General features: G+C 44.2%; 1 protein-coding gene across 4 annotated transcripts in view; it reads right to left on the bottom strand.

The window, feature by feature from the left end:
* The window catches only part of B3GNTL1 (UDP-GlcNAc:betaGal beta-1,3-N-acetylglucosaminyltransferase like 1), a 387185-nt gene that overhangs the window by 184293 nt on the left and 187440 nt on the right, over nucleotides 1–15452 (bottom strand). The gene's annotated exons all lie outside the window — the stretch shown is intronic.

Genomic DNA, 15452 nt, shown 5'->3' with positions numbered 1-15452 from the left:
GCAAAGCCGCTGCTTCATGTGTACGGCTCCTCCATTCACAGGCGGAGTGCATCTGATATCACTCCGCCTGTGAGCCGGGACTATACAGGAAGTAGCGGCTCCCATCCCAGACTACTACTACACCAAGTAAGGGATGGCTGAGCCGGGACTCAGCAAAACCGGATCGGCCGATGGATCGGTTAATTTTACCAATCCCCCGATCCAGCTATTGTGGCAGTATAGGTGCCGATATCTGATCCTAATATCCGATCGGTGCATCCCTAGTGGTGATACCAAAGGAGAGCAACCAAAATAGTGGTGGGACCTTCCTATATCCCCTCTATGGGCACCGTCCATTCTACAAGAACTTTCCTCCTCCTCCATCCAACAAAGGGGAAGAAAGTCAAAACAAGACTTTAACCACTTCTGGACTGGAAGGATTTCCCGCCTTCCTGACCAGGCCCTATTTTGCGATTCGGCACTGCGTTACTTTAACTGACAATTGCGCAGTCGTGCGACGCTGTACCCAAATAAAATTGATGTCCTTTTTCCCCACAAATAGAGATTTCTTTTGGTGGTATTTGATCACCTGTGCAATTTTTATTTTTTGCTCTATAAAACAAAAAAAGAACGTCCATTTTGATTTAAAAAAAATATATTTTTCACATTCTGCTATGACATTCTCAAAAAAAAATGTAAAAATCTAATTTTTTTAACATTCTAGGCCAATTTGTATTCTGCTACATATTTTTGGTAAAAAAAAAATTGCAATGAGTGTATTTTAATTAGTTTGCGCAAAAGTTATCGCGTCTACTAACTACGGCAAAGATTTATGTCATTTTTATTGTTTTTCTTTTTTTACTAGTAATGGCGGCGATCTGTGATTTTTTGCGGGACTGCGACATTGCGGCGGACAGATCGGACCCCTGACTGACATTTTTGACACTTTTGGGGGGACCAGTGACATTACTACAGTAATCAGTGCTATAAATATGCACTGTTACTGTACTAATAACACTGGCAGGGAAGGGGTTAACATTGTGGGTGATCAAGGGGAGTGATTCTAACTGTGGGGGGGGTGTGGCTTCTGAAATGACCATAGAGACATGTGTTCCTATATAGAAGGATCACAGGAGCTCTGTGATCATTCCAGAGAGAAGAACGGTCAGCTGTGTTTACAACTTGTGCGTGTTTAGTGCGAAATTTGCACCGCCCAGAGATCACATGTAATTTAGGAGCAGCGCGCTCTGAATTACATGCGATCTCTGTGATCGCAGAAATGTGAACCGGCACTCAGGAAGAATAAAAAAAAAAAAAAAAGGAACCAGCCTGGAGCAACTGTGTAGAAGAGACGCTATTTGATGGGTATAGCGGGTGCGCTGCAAGAGGATGCCCAAAGATCAGTGACTGCGGTGTGTACTGGAAGTATATTCCCTCGTATGGTGTGTACTGGAAGTATATTCCCTCGTATGGTGTGTACTGGAAGTATATTCCCTCGTATGGTGTGTACTGGAAGTATATTCCCTCGTATGGTGTGTACTGGAAGTATATTCCCTCGTATGGTGTGTACTGGAAGTATATTCCCTCGTATGGTGTGTACTGGAAGTATATTCCCTCGTATGATGTGTACTGGAAGTATATTCCCTCGTATGATGTGTACTGGAAGTATATTCCCTCGTATGGTGTGTACTGGAAGTATATTCCCTCGTATGGTGTGTACTGGAAGTATATTCCCTCGTATGATGTGTACTGGAAGTATATTCCCTCGTATGGTGTGTACTGGAAGTATATTCCCTCGTATGGTGTGTACTGGAAGTATATTCCCTCGTATGGTGTGTACTGGAAGTATATTCCCTCGTATGATGTGTACTGGAAGTATATTCCCTCGTATGGTGTGTACTGGAAGTATATTTCCTCGTATGGTGTGTACTGGAAGTATATTCCCTCGTATGGTGTGTACTGGAAGTATATTCCCTCGTATGATGTGTACTGGAAGTATATTCCCTCGTATGGTGTGTACTGGAAGTATATTCCCTCGTATGATGTGTACTGGAAGTATATTCCCTCGTATGGTGTGTACTGGAAGTATATTCCCTCGTATGATGTGTACTGGAAGTATATTCCCTCGTATGATGTGTACTGGAAGTATATAGGGGGTTGCTGGTGCCTCAAACCAAGAGATGTGGGACTTTGTGGGCAGGTGGATGGTTGTTTCAACCAATGAATCGGATGCGGTGTAGGTAAAAATAAATACACGATTTATTACAAAAATGAAATATTACAAATTGTATCAAATATAGGGGTGAACAATGTGCTTGGGGAGAGGGACCCCAAGTGTGAGAAAGGTAGGAGTGATTCAAAGGAATCAGTGACAATGGTGCATTGGGTGACTTTTTACAAGGATTTCCCCATTTTCCAGTATGATGTTAAACGGAAAGTTGTTCCCAGGAAAATCCCCAGTCGCTGACGCGTTTCGGCTCTCTCACGGGCCTTTATCAAAACGTTCAGTCACTCAGTCAAAATAAATCTATGAAAACAATATACAGGATTATTCAAATCCTATGAGAATATCCTATTACGTCATCAAATACTTTGAAAAGTTTAGAAGGTACATACACGGGTATAGCCGTTATCCTGCGCAGAACTCTCATCATCGTTTACAGTCACAGCGGGAATCATATCCTGCATATAGCCTAGGGGAGGGGATGGCAATAGTATTAATTCAATGAGTGGGTGGGTGTTATCAGGGTGAAGAAAAATGTCTTGAACTTACAGTTTGAGTAAGCTGCTAGGATAGAGGTCCTCCTCGGTTCTGGGAAGAAGAGGGGGGAAGGGAGGGGAGATTTTTCTTCCCTTTCTTGCCACCAGGTCCTTGGTCTGTAGTATATATATAATAATAAGCCTGTTTTACCAGTGTGCCATGGCTATGTATTTTATTACCAAGAGTGCCAACATCCCCCAAAAATGTGTGGTTTACATCTTTATTAAAGTGCTTAGTGACAGTATATTGGGTAATTGTGCCAAAGAAAATTGAGTCCTGATTGACTCATTCACGTTCCATTGGAACACTTACGTTTTAGAGGGTTAATCCATAGAATCGGCGCAGGTCCGGTCTGTCCTCTCTCCTCTGTTTGTGAGGAGTGAAGGCTGACTCGTATTCCCCGGCCTTTTGTAGTCCTTCGCGCATGCGCAATGTGCGCTGCACGTAATCGGACTCAGAGAGCGTTGACGTGGCACTCGTCCCTGCGCCGGATGGATGCGCGCGCAGATGCAGGCTGGTTGTTAGGGACGCTCCTTCGGCCGCCAGCACAGTGGGAGGGGCCGTCCTCTCCCCGAAGGGGATTGGTTCGTCCCGTGCGTCCCCTACGTGATGCACGAAGGGGCTTACCGTGCTGGGTGTGACTGCGGAGATAAAGAGAGAAGTGCTGTCTGCAGAAGGCGAGCTGATATCCGTGTGTGCACATAATGACACAGATGTTGAATATTACAATGTGGGTTTTAAACCAAAATCGATAAACATTCATATATCATATATTGGAGATGCAATAATGAAAATCATAAAAAGCAACAATCAGCAATAAGTAATGTTTAGCAGCAGTTATACAATACCCCACATCGGGTATTGGGGGAGGGGGGGGATGGGACGGTCTTGATCGCGGGGCGATACCAGGGTCGCACCGGATCATGTTTTTAAGGAATCGGGTCCTGGACACTATTTTAAAGGGTTGGTACTAAAAGAACTGCAAGTAAATCAGGGGGTTTATATTTTCCCTATGTAGATAGGGACAACAGGGAGGGATATTGGAAGAGAACGGATGGTGGATACATAATGGGTGGGGGGAACTGTTTGTATGGCAGATGGATGGATGAATGGGTCAATCAGTCTTGCCTGATGAAAACCCCTCAAGAAACGGGCGGAAGCTCTCATTTTCATTTAGTCCGGGTGGTTTTGTCGCCCGAAGGCGTCTGATCCACCTCATTTCCATTTGTAACAATCTCTTGTTCCAGTCTCCCCCTCTATGTGGTATATGGATCCTTTCCAGTGCCATGAAAGTCACTTTTGGCATTCTATTTTTGTGGAAATGTGCTACGTGCCTACCAAGGGGCACATAAAAGTTGCATAGTTGCATAGTATTAATATGTTGGTTGACACGTTTTCCGAATTCCTGTTTAGTCTTTCCTACATAGTAGGATTCACATTGACATCTCATAAGATAGACCAGCCCTCTTGTCCGACAGTTAACGAAGTGTCGGGGTTTAAAGGGTTCCCCATTGGGGAGTGTGGTATTAACACATCTCTGTATGACATTACATTGCCCGCAGCTGCCACAAGGGAATGTACCCATTTGCTTGCAAGGATCCTTTCTCGTTTCTTTATACTCACTGTGGGTGAGTGCTTGTTTCATGGATCCTGCTTTTCTAAAAGTTATTTGCGGGTATTCAGGTATAAATGGTTTAATTGCGGGGTCCTCTTTTAGGATCAGCCAGTGTCGTGCAATAATGGTCTTTATTTTGGGGTGGTCATTCGTGAATCTCGTTATAATCCTTGTCTGGTTGTCTTGTTCATTGGACTTCTGTTTATTTTTGTTTTTAAACAGAATAACATGTCTTTCCTGTCTTTTTACCCTATTGAACGCCTTTCTCAGGGTTGTCTTGGTATAGCCTCTTTTTAGAAGTCTTACAAAGTCCCACATCTCTTGGTTTGAGGCACCAGCAACCCCCTATAGAATTTTTCAAGGGACGGTGGCAAAACCTACTCATCTATATGTGTACAAAGAAAAGAACCCCCTTTGTGTACTGGAAGTATATTCCCTCGTATGATGTGAACTGGAAGTATATTCCCTGGTATGGTGTGTACTGGAAGTATATTCCCTCGTATGATGTGTACTGGAAGTATATTCCCTCGTATGGTGTGTACTGGAAGTATATTCCCTCGTATGATGTGTACTGGAAGTATATTCCCTCGTATGGTGTGTACTGGAAGTATATTCCCTCGTATGATGTGTACTGGAAGTATATTTCCTCGTATGGTGGGTACTGGAAGTATATTCCCTCGTATGGTGTGTACTGGAAGTATATTCCCTCGTATGATGTGTACTGGAAGTATATTCCCTCGTATGGTGTGTACTGGAAGTATATTCCCTCGTATGATGTGTACTGGAAGTATATTCCCTCGTATGGTGTGTACTGGAAGTATATTCCCTCGTATGGTGTGTACTGGAAGTATATTCCCTCGCATGGTGTGTACTGGAAGTATATTTCCTCGTATGGTGTGTACTGGAAGTATATTCCCTCGTATGATGTGTACTGGAAGTATATTCCCTCGTATGGTGTGTACTGGAAGTATATTCCCTCGTATGGTGTGTACTGGAAGTATATTCCCTCGTATGGTGTGTACTGGAAGTATATTCCCTCGTATGGTGTGTACTGGAAGTATATTCCCTCGTATGGTGTGTACTGGAAGTATATTTCCTCGTATGGTGTGTACTGGAAGTATATTCCCTCGTATGATGTGTACTGGAAGTATATTCCCTCGTATGGTGTGTACTGGAAGTATATTCCCTCGTATGGTGGGTACTGGAAGTATATTCCCTTGTATGGTGTGTACTGGAAGTATATTCCCTCGTATGGTGTGTACTGGAAGTATATTCCCTCGTATGGTGTGTACTGGAAGTATATTCCCTCGTATGGTGTGTACTGGAAGTATATTCCCTCGTATGGTGGGTACTGGAAGTATATTCCCTCGTATGATGTGTACTGGAAGTATATTCCCTCGTATGGTGTGTACTGGAAGTATATTCCCTCGTATGGTGTGTACTGGAAGTATATTCCCTTGTATGGTGTGTACTGGAAGTATATTCCCTCGTATGGTGTGTACTGGAAGTATATTCCCTCGTATGATGTGTACTGGAAGTATATTCCCTCGTATGGTGTGTACTGGAAGTATATTCCCTCGTATGGTGTGTACTGGAAGTATATTCCCTCGTATGGTGTGTACTGGAAGTATATTCCCTCGTATGGTGTGTACTGGAAGTATATTTCCTCGTATGGTGTGTACTGGAAGTATATTTCCTCGTATGGTGTGTACTGGAAGTATATTCCCTCGTATGATGTGTACTGGAAGTATATTCCCTCGTATGGTGGGTACTGGAAGTATATTCCCTCGTATGGTGGGTACTGGAAGTATATTCCCTCGTATGATGTGTACTGGAAGTATATTCCCTCGTATGGTGTGTACTGGAAGTATATTCCCTCGTATGGTGTGTACTGGAAGTATATTCCCTCGTATGATGTGTACTGGAAGTATATTCCCTTGTATGGTGTGTACTGGAAGTATATTCCCTCGTATGGTGTGTACTGGAAGTATATTCCCTCGTATGGTGTGTACTGGAAGTATATTTCCTCGTATGGTGTGTACTGGAAGTATATTCCCTCGTATGATGTGTACTGGAAGTATATTCCCTCGTATGGTGTGTACTGGAAGTATATTCCCTCGTATGGTGTGTACTGGAAGTATATTCCCTCGTATGATGTGTACTGGAAGTATATTCCCTCGTATGGTGTGTACTGGAAGTATATTCCCTCGTATGGTGGGTACTGGAAGTATATTCCCTCGTATGATGTGTACTGGAAGTATATTCCCTCGTATGGTGTGTACTGGAAGTATATTCCCTCGTATGGTGTGTACTGGAAGTATATTCCCTCGTATGGTGTGTACTGGAAGTATATTCCCTCGTATGGTGTGTACTGGAAGTATATTCCCTCGTATGGTGTGTACTGGAAGTATATTCCCTGGTATGATGTGTACTGGAAGTATATTCCCTCGTATGGTGTGTACTGGAAGTATATTCCCTCGTATGGTGGGTACTGGAAGTATATTCCCTCGTATGGTGTGTACTGGAAGTATATTCCCTCGTATGGTGTGTACTGGAAGTATATTCCCTCGTATGGTGTGTACTGGAAGTATATTTCCTCGTATGGTGTGTACTGGAAGTATATTCCCTCGTATGATGTGTACTGGAAGTATATTCCCTCGTATGGTGTGTACTGGAAGTATATTCCCTCGTATGATGTGTACTGGAAGTATATTCCCTCGTGTGGTGTGTACTGGAAGTATATTCCCTCGTATGATGTGTACTGGAAGTATATTCCCTCGTGTGGTGTGTACTGGAAGTATATTCCCTCGTATGATGTGTACTGGAAGTATATTCCCTGGTATGGTGTGTACTGGAAGTATATTCCCTCGTATGGTGTGTACTGGAAGTATATTCCCTCGTATGGTGTGTACTGGAAGTATATTCCCTCGTATGGTGTGTACTGGAAGTATATTCCCTCGTATGATGTGTACTGGAAGTATATTCCCTCGTATGGTGTGTACTGGAAGTATATTCCCTCGTATGGTGTGTACTGGAAGTATATTCCCTCGTATGGTGTGTACTGGAAGTATATTTCCTCGTATGGTGTGTACTGGAAGTATATTCCCTCGTATGATGTGTACTGGAAGTATATTCCCTCGTATGGTGTGTACTGGAAGTATATTCCCTCGTATGGTGGGTACTGGAAGTATATTCCCTCGTATGATGTGTACTGGAAGTATATTCCCTCGTATGGTGTGTACTGGAAGTATATTCCCTCGTATGGTGTGTACTGGAAGTATATTCCCTCGTATGGTGTGTACTGGAAGTATATTCCCTCGTATGGTGTGTACTGGAAGTATATTTCCTCGTATGGTGTGTACTGGAAGTATATTTCCTCGTATGGTGTGTACTGGAAGTATATTTCCTCGTATGGTGTGTACTGGAAGTATATTCCCTCGTATGATGTGTACTGGAAGTATATTCCCTCGTATGGTGTGTACTGGAAGTATATTCCCTCGTATGGTGTGTACTGGAAGTATATTCCCTCGTGTGGTGTGTACTGGAAGTATATTCCCTCGTATGATGTGTACTGGAAGTATATTCCCTCGTGTGGTGTGTACTGGAAGTATATTCCCTCGTATGATGTGTACTGGAAGTATATTCCCTGGTATGGTGTGTACTGGAAGTATATTCCCTCGTATGGTGTGTACTGGAAGTATATTCCCTCGTATGGTGTGTACTGGAAGTATATTCCCTCGTATGGTGTGTACTGGAAGTATATTTCCTCGTATGATGTGTACTGGAAGTATATTCCCTCGTATGGTGTGTACTGGAAGTATATTCCCTGGTATGGTGTGTACTGGAAGTATATTCCCTCGTGTGGTGTGTACTGGAAGTATATTCCCTCGTATGATGTGTACTGGAAGTATATTCCCTGGTATGGTGTGTACTGGAAGTATATTCCCTCGTATGGTGTGTACTGGAAGTATATTCCCTCGTATGGTGTGTACTGGAAGTATATTCCCTCGTATGGTGTGTACTGGAAGTATATTTCCTCGTATGGTGTGTACTGGAAGTATATTCCCTCGTATGATGTGTACTGGAAGTATATTCCCTCGTATGGTGTGTACTGGAAGTATATTCCCTCGTATGGTGGGTACTGGAAGTATATTCCCTCGTATGATGTGTACTGGAAGTATATTCCCTCGTATGGTGTGTACTGGAAGTATATTCCCTCGTATGGTGTGTACTGGAAGTATATTCCCTCGTATGGTGTGTACTGGAAGTATATTCCCTCGTATGGTGTGTACTGGAAGTATATTCCCTCGTATGGTGTGTACTGGAAGTATATTCCCTCGTATGGTGTGTACTGGAAGTATATTCCCTCGTATGATGTGTACTGGAAGTATATTCCCTCGTATGGTGTGTACTGGAAGTATATTCCCTCGTATGGTGGGTACTGGAAGTATATTCCCTCGTATGATGTGTACTGGAAGTATATTCCCTCGTATGGTGTGTACTGGAAGTATATTCCCTCGTATGATGTGTACTGGAAGTATATTCCCTCGTATGGTGTGTACTGGAAGTATATTCCCTCGTATGGTGTGTACTGGAAGTATATTCCCTCGTATGGTGTGTACTGGAAGTATATTTCCTCGTATGATGTGTACTGGAAGTATATTCCCTCGTATGGTGTGTACTGGAAGTATATTCCCTCGTATGATGTGTACTGGAAGTATATTCCCTCGTATGATGTGTACTGGAAGTATATTCCCTCGTATGGTGTGTACTGGAAGTATATTTCCTCGTATGGTGGGTACTGGAAGTATATTCCCTCGTATGATGTGTACTGGAAGTATATTCCCTCGTATGGTGTGTACTGGAAGTATATTCCCTCGTATGATGTGTACTGGAAGTATATTCCCTCGTATGGTGTGTACTGGAAGTATATTCCCTCGTATGGTGTGTACTGGAAGTATATTCCCTCGTATGGTGTGTACTGGAAGTATATTCCCTCGTATGGTGTGTACTGGAAGTATATTTCCTCGTATGGTGTGTACTGGAAGTATATTCCCTCGTATGGTGTGTACTGGAAGTATATTCCCTCGTATGGTGTGTACTGGAAGTATATTCCCTCGTATGGTGGGTACTGGAAGTATATTCCCTCGTATGATGTGTACTGGAAGTATATTCCCTCGTATGGTGTGTACTGGAAGTATATTCCCTCGTATGGTGGGTACTGGAAGTATATTCCCTCGTATGATGTGTACTGGAAGTATATTCCCTCGTATGGTGTGTACTGGAAGTATATTCCCTTGTATGATGTGTACTGGAAGTATATTCCCTCGTATGGTGTGTACTGGAAGTATATTCCCTCGTATGGTGTGTACTGGAAGTATATTCCCTCGTATGGTGTGTACTGGAAGTATATTTCCTCGTATGGTGTGTACTGGAAGTATATTCCCTCGTATGATGTGTACTGGAAGGATATTCCCTCGTATGGTGTGTACTGGAAGTATATTCCCTCGTATGATGTGTACTGGAAGTATATTCCCTCGTATGATGTGTACTGGAAGTATATTCCCTCGTATGATGTGTACTGGAAGTATATTCCCTCGTATGGTGTGTACTGGAAGTATATTCCCTCGTATGGTGTGTACTGGAAGTATATTCCCTCGTATGGTGTGTACTGGAAGTATATTCCCTCGTATGGTGTGTACTGGAAGTATATTCCCTCGTATGGTGTGTACTGGAAGTATATTCCCTCGTATGATGTGTACTGGAAGTATATTCCCTCGTATGATGTGTACTGGAAGTATATTCCCTGGTATGGTGTGTACTGGAAGTATATTCCCTCGTATGATGTGAACTGGAAGTATATTCCCTCGTATGGTGTGTACTGGAAGTATATTCCCTCGTATGATGTGTACTGGAAGTATATTCCCTCGTATGATGTGTACTGGAAGTATATTCCCTCGTATGATGTGTACTGGAAGTATATTCCCTCGTATGGTGTGTACTGGAAGTATATTCCCTCGTATGGTGTGTACTGGAAGTATATTCCCTGGTATGGTGTGTACTGGAAGTATATTCCCTCGTATGGTGTGTACTGGAAGTATATTCCCTCGTATGATGTGTACTGGACGTATATTCCCTCGTGTGGTGTGTACTGGAAGTATATTCCCTCGTATGATGTGTACTGGAAGTATATTCCCTGGTATGGTGTGTACTGGAAGTATATTCCCTCGTATGGTGTGTACTGGAAGTATATTCCCTCGTATGGTGTGTACTGGAAGTATATTCCCTCGTATGGTGTGTACTGGAAGTATATTCCCTCGTATGGTGTGTACTGGAAGTATATTCCCTCGTATGATGTGTACTGGAAGTATATTCCCTCGTATGATGTGTACTGGAAGTATATTCCCTGGTATGGTGTGTACTGGAAGTATATTCCCTCGTATGATGTGAACTGGAAGTATATTCCCTCGTATGGTGTGTACTGGAAGTATATTCCCTCGTATGATGTGTACTGGAAGTATATTCCCTCGTATGATGTGTACTGGAAGTATATTCCCTCGTATGATGTGTACTGGAAGTATATTCCCTCGTATGATGTGTACTGGAAGTATATTCCCTCGTATGGTGTGTACTGGAAGTATATTCCCTCGTATGATGTGTACTGGAAGTATATTCCCTCGTATGGTGTGTACTGGAAGTATATTCCCTGGTATGGTGTGTACTGGAAGTATATTCCCTGGTATGGTGTGTACTGGAAGTATATTCCCTCGTATGGTGTGTACTGGAAGTGTATTCCCTGGTATGGTGTGTACTGGAAGTATATTCCCTGGTATAGTGTGTATTGGAAGTATATTCCCTGGTATGGTGTGTACTGGAAGTATATTCCCTCGTATGGTGTGTACTGGAAGTATATTCCCTGGTATGGTGTGTACTGGAAGTATATTCCCTCGTATGGTGTGTACTGGAAGTATATTCCCTCGTATGATGTGTACTGGAAGTATATTCCCTCGTATGATGTGTACTGGAAGTATATTCCCTCGTATGATGTGTACTGGAAGTATATTCCCTCGTATGGTGTGTACTGGAAGTATATTCCCTCGTATGGTGTGTACTGGAAGTATATTCCCTCGTATGATGTGTACTGGAAGTATATTCCCTCGTATGGTGTGTACTGGAAGTGTATTCCCTCGTATGGTGTGTACTGGAAGTATATTCCCTGGTATGATGTGTACTGGAAGTATATTCCCTCGTATGATGTGTACTGGAAGTATATTCCCTCGTATGGTGTGTACTGGAAGTGTATTCCCTGGTATGGTGTGTACTGGAAGTATATTCCCTGGTATAGTGTGTATTGGAAGTATATTCCCTGGTATGGTGTGTACTGGAAGTATATTCCCTCGTATGGTGTGTGCTGGAAGTATATTCCCTCGTATGGTGTGTACTGGAAGTATATTCCCTCGTATGATGTGTACTGGAAGTATATTCCCTCGTATGGTGTGTACTGGAAGTGTATTCCCTCGTATGGTGTGTACTGGAAGTATATTCCCTGGTATGATGTGTACTGGAAGTATATTCCCTCGTATGATGTGTACTGGAAGTATATTCCCTCGTATGGTGTGTACTGGAAGTGTATTCCCTGGTATGGTGTGTACTGGAAGTATATTCCCTGGTATAGTGTGTATTGGAAGTATATTCCCTGGTATGGTGTGTACTGGAAGTATATTCCCTCGTATGGTGTGTACTGGAAGTATATTCCCTCGTATGGTGTGTACTGGAAGTATATTCCCTCGTATGGTGTGTACTGGAAGTATATTCCCTGGTATGGTGTGTACTGGAAGTATATTCCCTCGTATGATGTGTACTGGAAGTATATTCCCTCGTATGGTGTGTACTGGAAGTATATTCCCTCGTATGGTGTGTACTGGAAGTATATTCCCTCGTATGGTGTGTACTGGAAGTATATTCCCTGGTATGGTGTGTACTGGAAGTATATTCCCTCGTATGGTGTGTACTGGAAGTATATTCCCTCGTATGATGTGTACTGGAAGTATATTCCCTCGTATGGTGTGTACTGGAAGTATATTCCCTGGTATGGTGTGTACTGGAAGTATATTCCCTCGTATGATGTGTACTGGAAGTATATTCCCTCGTATGGTGTGTACTGGAAGTATATTCCCTCGTATGGTGTGTACTGGAAGTATATTCCCTCGTATGGTGTGTACTGGAAGTATATTCCCTCGTATGATGGAGACTGCCCAGACCTCCGAGCGGAGTTTTCATTTCCTGATGCTAATACATCTTCGTCTCACTGAGGCCCGTACATAAGTCCGGTCTTAGGAGACGATATATTAAGTAGCTCTGCTATGGGCTGACCTCACGGCGGGCTGTAGGCTTTTACTGCGGATATTAATTTAAGTAAAAGGCCTGTAAAGCACGGCGAGGGGAAGGTAAGGAGGAAGTGTGGAAAATCGGAAACAAATGTCCAGGTGGAAGGAAAGTCACGTTTCAGAATGAAGGATGGAAGTCAGATGTTACTCAGCACAGGAGCTACAAATATATAGAAAAAGACACGGCCACGTTTATTAAAGTGGGACTGCAATCTGCTCACATCATTTGTAATAAAAACATCCATTCTGAATCTTCCCTCCAACCACTTTGCATATTATAATAATATAAAACAGAGTTGCGCTAATAAATGATAATACAAATGTCTCATAATAAGATATACATAGAAGCATAGACTGTGGGAAGTCCCAATTGATAGGGTTTGATTCACTATCCAGAGGGACACACATCACCATCCGCCACCAAATCTGGATGGCCACCAGGAGAACCACCACAGAAACAATAGAATTGCCTGCTTACCAGCAGTACTGGACCTCTTATCTCACCTTAGAGAAGGGTCTTGGGGGGTCAGTTGGAGAGATGAAGGGAGCCGGTTATCCCAAACAAAATTCTTCCTTCACATTGGAGGAATGAGGTGGGGTCAGAATTTGGCATAAACAACATGAAAGCATGGATCCATCCTGCCTTGTATCAATGGTTCAGGTTGGTGGTGGGGGTGTAATGGTGTGGGAAAGGAGAGGGGGGGGGTAACAGTTCAGACTGGTGGTGGTGGTGGAACGGTGTGGTGGAGAAGGGGGAGGGAGTCACGGTTCAGGCTGGTGGTGGTGGTGTAATGGTGTGGGAAGGGGGGGGGATAACAGTTCAGACTGGTGGTGGCAGTGTAATGGTGTGGTGGAGAAGGGGGAGGGGGTAACGGTTCAGGCTGGTGGTGGTGGTGTAATGGTGTGGGGAGGGGGGGGGTAATGGTTCAGACTGGTGGTGGTGGTGTAATGGTGAGGGGAGGGAGGGGGGGGGGGGTAACGGTTCAGACTGGTGGTGGTGGTGGTGTAATGGTATGGGAAGGGGGGGGTAAAAGTTCAGGCTGGTGGTAGTGGTGTAATGGTGTGGGGAGTAACGGTTCAAACTGGTGGTGGTGGTGGTGGAGAAGGGGGGGTAACGGTTCAGACTGGTGGTGGTGGTGTAATGGTGTGGTGGAGAAGGGGGAGGGGGTAACGGTTCAGACTGGTGGTGGTGGTGTAATGGTGTGGGGAGAAGGGGGGGGTAACGGTTCAGGTTGGTGGTGGTGGTGTAATGGTGTGGGGAGGGGGGGGGGGTAACGGTTCAGACTGGTGGTGGTGGTGCAATGGTGTGGGGGGGGGGGGGGTTGTAACGGTTCAGGTTGGTGGTGGGGGTGTAATGGTGTGGGGAGGGGGGGGGGTAACGGTTCAGACTGGTGGTGGTGGTGCAATGGTGTGGGGAAGGAGGGGGGGTTAACGGTTCAGTGTGGGGGATATTTTCTTGGCACACTTTGGGCCCCTTAGTAACGGTTGAGCATGGTTTAAATGGCACGGCCTACCTGAGTATTGACCATGTCCATCCCTTTATGACTACAGTGTCCCCATCTTCTGATGGCTCCTTCCAGCAGGATAATGCACCATGTCACAAAGCTCCAATCATCTCACCACTGGTTTCTTCACCATGACAATGAGGTCACTGTCCTCCAATGGCCTCCACACTCACCACATCCCATCCAATAGAGCACGGGATTCCCAAACTACGGCCCTCCGGTTGTTCAGGAACTACAATTCCCATCATGCTTAGTCATGTCTGTGAATGTCAGAGTTTTACAATGCCTCATGGGATGTGTAGTTCTGCAACAGCTGCAGGGCATTAGTTTGGGAATCCCTGCAATAGAGCACCTTTGGGATTTGGTGGAACAGGAGATTGGCATCATGGATGTGCAGCCGACAAATCTGCAGCAACTTGTGATACAATCAAGTCACTAAGGACCGAAATCTCTGAGGAATGTTTCCAACACCTGGTTGCATCTATGCCACAAAGAATGAAGGCAAAAGGGGTCCAGCCCACTACTAGCAAGGTGTACCTAATAAAGTGGCCGCTGAGTGTATATCATAGTTTGTCAAGCTCTTGGGGGACTACAGAAAAATGGCGCCCATCTGCACATTGCCATGGCATGCTATAAACCTTATTTTAGGTAAAAAATGGCTTCAGTTGTACCCCCCCCCCCCACCCATAGGAGAACCCCCTCCAGTGCATTCTGCCATTGTGGGGCTGAATTACGGCTGTAACCGCTCCTACACCTACTGATCTACAGACGGACGTCATGCTGCTAAAGAACAACACTTTGGACACATGTGCCCATTCCAGGTGACTGCCGCCTTTTGCGTGTGCAGAAATGACAACTAAATATTTCAAACATCTCAGTGTTTTTACAGGTGACACCGAAGTGTCATGGCTGCACAACCGGTAGGGCAAGGCCTCGGAATCCGGACAGGCGCATGCAGGTAATCAGCTTCTTTATAAAGATTTCAGAAAAGGTCACTTAATGGCAATGCTGGTGACAAGGACAATGGCCCTCTATGTACGGCTTACAATAGACTCCGGAGTGATAGAAGTGTCACAGCTTACCGCAATCCTTCCTACAGAATTTGGCCATTCAGAGAGGTTTTTATGCATTCCAATGGTGGAAAGAAGATGTGAGAAGACAATGGAAACATCAAAACCTCTGACAGCACAGAGAAATGTCATGTG

This window comes from Pelophylax lessonae, assembly GCF_965119305.1.
Source record: "Pelophylax lessonae genome assembly, chromosome: 11".
NCBI classification, from domain to species: Eukaryota; Metazoa; Chordata; class Amphibia; order Anura; family Ranidae; genus Pelophylax; species Pelophylax lessonae.
The sequence above is the reverse complement of the archived record's forward strand: the minus strand, read 5'-3'. Positions and strand labels throughout refer to the sequence as shown.